A 5947-nucleotide genomic window follows, 5' to 3' on the forward strand; every position below is an offset into this window, starting at 1 on the left:
TTTGGTTGTTTTTGGGATACAGGGTCTCACACTATCTCCAAAACCACAATCGATCATGCTATTGAATGTGTGATAAAATTGCTCAATACATAAATATTGTCAGAGAAATTATGTGATTGGGGATGGATGCTCTATACAATTTGTTATAGGAACATTTCAACGGGAACTTGCTATCATAACTTTTGTGCCACTGATATGTACACACTTTTCATGAAAGCCAAGATTTGCAACTGTAGTGTTTGTCAGCTGCCTATATGGTGAGAACATGTTCTAGCTAGATCCTGTTAAGAAACCCTACCCACAGCTGCTACTCTGATTTAAGAGGGGCAGGTGGTTTTCTTGCCTTATTTGGGGGTGGTATGTGTTACCAGGATTGGAAGTGAGGAGGGGAGAGCACAGTTGGCTTAAGGGGAGTCTGGAATTCTATTATTTGGAGGTCATGAGCTTTGGAAGTAGGGATGCCCAGCATCTGATCAGTGTTGCAAGCAGTCTCATGGCTGATAGTAAGAGACAGGAGGGTGAACACAATACATGTCTGGTTTTGTCAGGAACTATTTAACATGCTGCAAGAATGAAAACCAAAAGATTCAAGTAAAGTAGTCTGTTTCTGAAACATAGGAACTATATAGTTTAGAAAGACCTCAAGGAATGTGAGGTTTTGCTCTGGGAAGGAGGAGACAATATGGCTTCTGGATCGGAGCTGTGAAACAAGAGAGAAGAACCTGCCTGTGAACTGGATGGGATGGAGTCTAGTGTCCCTTTGAAGCAGCAGGACCCCTGCCAGAGTTGCTGTCAGTGCCCAGTGTGCCACATAAAGGCAAGGCAGGGAAGAGAAGTGGAAACAGCCTAGATATACTTGGGCTGGCTGCTGCTTCTACTCTTGTGAATAACTTCATAGGAAGTTTCTTTAAGGGGACAGGTTTGAAATGAAATTCTCAGCTTCATAAGAATCAGCTCTGTCTGGAAAATTACTGTCTTTCCCTAGGGACTTATCCTGCCTCTCTTGCCCATGGTCAGGGGTGGGTGAGGTACATCTTACCTCTCACACTAGGTCCTGAGATAGACAGCACTGTCATCTCATGGAAGGAGGACTTTGTCATCCTGTTTAAAGGACAGTTTCTCATAGTGCTAACCAGAAGACACATGAATAAACATGTCAAGAATTTACTTCTTTATTGAAAACACAAGTGCTGAGGGGATATGACTGAAACAACAGGTCGTTGGTGGGGGTGGTGAGGGGAGCAGGAAGGGGGCAGAGCCTCTGTATCTGTATTTGGCAAGGGCTAAACTCGAGGCCCCTCCACAATCTTCGGGGAAAGGTGATCTTCTTATCAGGAGGAGGAACATGTTAGAGACTTTACCTTATGAATTATGATACTTCCTATATTGCACTTTTTTCCTTTTTAAACCAATTATACAACAGGATAAAAAGAAATTGGCACGCTGGGTGGTGGTGGTGCACTTGGGAGGCAGAGGCAGGTGGATTTCTGAGTTCGAGGCCAGCCTGGTCTACAAAGTGAGTTCCAGGACAGCCAGGGCTACTCAGAGAAACCCTGTCTCGAAAAAACAAAAACAAAAACAAAAACAAAAAACAAAAAAAAAAAAGAAAGAAAGAAAGAAAGAAGGAAAGAAAGAAATTGGCTTACTTTATAGTAAATAATTGGTGGAGAAAAACTAAAAAATACCCCCTTTTCAGCCAGAAGACCCTTTTTCCTTACTGCTCGAATTTTGTGAGGGGACAGTATCCCCAGCAGTACAAAATAGTCCCTAGGCAAAGGTCCAAATGCCACATGTCCTTTCCCCTTCTCTATCATAGTGCACACTGGGAGACATTAGCGGCAGCATTTTCAGGCAGATGCAGAAGCATGCACCAGGAATTATAATGCTGGGTACCTTTATCTGTGTGGGCTTCACTAGGCACTTTAAAACAGCAAGAGGATCAAGCATTTGGACTCTATGCTTTCTAAATTCCCACCAGTCTCTGTTTAACCAATCAGCTTTATGAGTGCTGGGTCCTGCCTATAAGCACTCAAATTGTCCGTGTAAGGACTGAATTTATATTTAATTTTTAGTATTTCAAATAATTTAGTCATGGAGCCCTGACTACACTAATTTCAATGATTTATGTATAACAACCCCAGTGGGATGTCTCAACAGAGACAATCTACTTAAAGGATACCTGTGTTAAAAGGAGTTGTACAAGATTTTTACTTATTTATATATCTCATTTATCTATATATAACTGATAGAACTATGTGCACATATAACACATATGTACTTTTATAACTTTAACACATAATTTATCCATTGGTTAAGTGTGTGCAATATGTATGCATTTAGGGAGTGAAAGTAGCTTAGTAGTCATCTTTGTTCCTTTAGAGAGTTGTGTTCCATCTTGAAATGAGTCATTTCTGTATGGGATGACTATCTTATTCCCCTCATGCCTTTATCTACAGTGATCACAAACTTCTAAAGTCAAATTCACAGGGCTAGAGATGCTTCAGTAGGAAAGAACACCTGCTGTTCGTACGAAAGTGTTTGCTTCCAAGTACCCACAGTGGCTTATAACTGTAACTCCAGCTCAAGATGATGTAATATTGTCTTCTGGTCTCTAGCCCCACAGATGTGTCAGATACATGGACATACATACATGTATACAAATTAAAATACTAACCACACATGTAAACAAATTAAAAAAAACTAACCTTTAAAAGGGCAATGTGAGGGCTAGAGAGAGATGATTCAGCAGTTAAAAGTGCTGGTTGGTCTTCTAGAGGACCTGGTCTTGATTCCCAGGATCCATATGATGGCTCATAGCCATCTGGAACTCCATTTCCAGGCCATCTGCCTTCCTATTCTGGCCTCTGGGGGCACAAAGCATGTTGTAGTGGTTCAAACACAGGCAAAACAGCCATGAACATATGTTGGCACCATCTTTCGACTTTCTGTAACATTCATCTTGAAGATTTTGAGGCTTAAGAACATTCTACCAGTGATTGTATTTCATCAATACACCATTAACAGGCACAAAAAACAGGCACATCCCTAATAAGTAACTTGAAAAACAGTAAAATAGACAGAAAAAAAAAGGAGGGAGGCTCCTAAGACAGGGTGTGCAGATGAAGGAATTTGCCAAAAACAAAAACAAAAAAACCCACCACCACCACCACCACCAACAACAACAAAACCAACAAATTCTCACAAGAAAAACTGTGAGGCTCTTTGTCAGGACAGAAGGATAAACTCAAACAAAAGAAGACAGATTGATGGAAAGCATGCAAGGATTTCTGATATTCATTCAGTTAATATATGGGAGATCAAACCTGCAAGGAAGTGATATGTTACATTTACTTTATTTATTTGCTCTGCTGGGGCCAGGGTGTACCTGTGGAGGTCAGAGGTCAGCTAATGGACGGTAGTTCTCTTCTGTTTTGTGTAAGATAGTGAATTTGGCCTCTTGGGATTAATGGCAAGTGCTTTTACCCACAAAATCCAGGAGTAAAACCAACACAGGCAAGGTAGAATATGTCCAAGATTCTTGCATAAATGGACTCATAGAGACTGGGCTGGCCTGGAACTCATGATGTAAATGAGGACAATCCTGCACTTTTGATCTATCTGTCTTTACTTCCCAATTATTGAGGTTACAGACATTTTTTTTTTCTGTCTTGAGACAATGTACTACTCTGTCCCCAGGATAGCCTAGAACTCACCACTGTAGTCTCATTGGCCCATCCAGTGTCTCATTTATAGGTAAAAATTCCATGTTCAATACTGAATCTTTTTTTATGGAGAATATGTTTTGGAGGGGCAGGTATTTTAATGGAATGCCAAGAGACAGTAATTGAGAGAAATGTGCCGATATCTATAGTTGTGCAATTTAAGAAATACGTGATGTACAGATGTACCAAAATTTTGGTTTTTAAAAAAACATGTATATTTCATGTGTTTGAATGTTTTGCCTACATGTATGTATGTATCTCATATTCCTGCTTCATGCCAAAAGAAGTCAAAACAGAGATTAGATATGCCCTGGAACAGGAGTTACAGATGGGTATAAGCTGCCATGTGGGTGCTGGGAAATAAACCTGGATCCTCTGTAAGAGCAACAAATACTCTTTTTTTTTTTTTAAAGAATGTTACCAAACTTCTCTTTATTTTTTTTTAAGATTTATTTATTTATTATATATAAGTACACTGTAGCTGACTTCAGATGCACCAGAAGAGGGCATCAGATCTCATGACAGATAGTTGTGAGCCACCGTGTGATTGCTGGGATTTGAACTCAGGACCTCTGGAAGAGCAGTCAGTGCTCTTACCTGCTGAGCCATCTTTCCAGCCCCAACAAATACTCTTAACTGCCTAGCCATCTTGCCAGCCCTAGATATATGGAAAATTTAAACGAAGGCACAGTGTCACTCCATACTATCCTAAGCACGCCTCATGCTTCTCACATCTGTTTTTTTTTTTAACAAGACCTTATATCAACAGACACTGCCCAGTTTGATACAATTAAATATCATCTGAAAATTTCTTTACTCCCACTTTTACTAGCTCCTATCTGTCACCCCAGAACCCTAGTGCTGGAGGATGGGGTCTGACAGCCTGGATTTTGTAAGTGGCTTTTATTTCAACATGGTGAGAGAGAGGCTAAGGAGATAACTCAGCAGGAAAAAAGTACTTGCTGGCAAACATTGTGGCCTGAGTTCGACCCTGGGAGCCACATGGTATAGAGAGGACTTAATCCCCTAGTTTTCCTCGTACCTCAGTACATACAATGTGGCAAACACACAGCCAAATAAATGAATAAAAATAAAACGTAATAAATAATTTTTAATGGAGCAAGAGGGACACCAGGAGAAAATGCATAAACAATGCTGGGTCACACACGCCCAGCAAACAGGACATCAAGCCAGGCTATCTAGTCACCTGACTCCTGCACTGATGTATTGAGTGCACTGGAAAACAAGCTCCAGCTCCCGTAGCTGCCAGAGGGCGAACCTGTTGCTGAAGCCACGTTTTCCCTTCAGCAGTGGCACAGGCCGCACACCCCAGGGGCCTCTCATACACCAGAAAACTGGCTGCTGAAGCTGATGCGCATTCTCCCAGACATGGCGACTGGCATCATGGCCTTCTAGGTTCCAGTGAATCATGAAGCCTGCTGTGCCAGCAGCAGGCACACCTTGTCCACTTAATGCCGCTGCTGTGGCTTCCGACCCAGGCTGGCTGCATCTGCTCTCTCCCTCATTTCTTCCCTCTCCAGCCAGCAAGACCATCAGTGTCTTTGCACCTTAAGTGGGGGAAAAAAACAGGCGTCAGGGCCTAGGCTGGCGTGGAGGTGCCATGGAGTCACGGCAAAGCCCGTGGCGCACAGCGCCTGTTCAGTCCCCATATGGGACGTTCCTCCCATCGTGGACATCAACTCACCCTTCCCATCACTCACTGACCATTCACATTTCCTTCTTCTTTTTCAGGTTTCATATGAAGCACATAATTGCTGTTTGGACTCTCCATGTTCCAAAGGTCATCGAAGCGTCTTGCTGTCCCTCGTGTCTCTGTATAGTCTGGACTGGAGCCCCTACAGTTCTGAAAAGCTGAGCATCTCAACCAGCAAGGGCTATCTTCCGGTGTGGTCAGTACTCCAGGTTAGCACACATCCAATCATGGGCGCGCAGTTCTGACTTCCGGTTGCCCTCCTGTTGCTATGGGTTGAGATCCTGAGGTGCGAAACTGAGGGCAGATTAGAGCTGCAAGGAGCAGGATGTATTTGAAGGAAATCATGGCCCTTGGATAAGTAGGGTGTAGAAGGGACCTTGCACTTTGCATCTCAGCTGAGTCCTCCGGCCTTGCTTAATTATCTTCGTAGGACCGGGATGGCAGTTCACTGGGGGAACCCATTTGCGGGGACTAAGAAAAGATCCCCCAGTAGCTCTGGAGGCCTTGCAGA

At 42.8% G+C, this 5947-nt stretch overlaps 1 pseudogene; it reads right to left on the minus strand.

Annotated features, from left to right (window-relative positions):
• Window positions 1-4925: 4925 nt before the first annotated feature.
• Window positions 4926-5947, minus strand: part of LOC116091255 — an 11564-nt pseudogene continuing 10542 nt past the window's right edge.

The sequence above is a fragment of the Mastomys coucha genome, chromosome X, assembly GCF_008632895.1.
Source record: "Mastomys coucha isolate ucsf_1 chromosome X, UCSF_Mcou_1, whole genome shotgun sequence".
Classification (NCBI taxonomy): domain Eukaryota; kingdom Metazoa; phylum Chordata; class Mammalia; order Rodentia; family Muridae; genus Mastomys; species Mastomys coucha.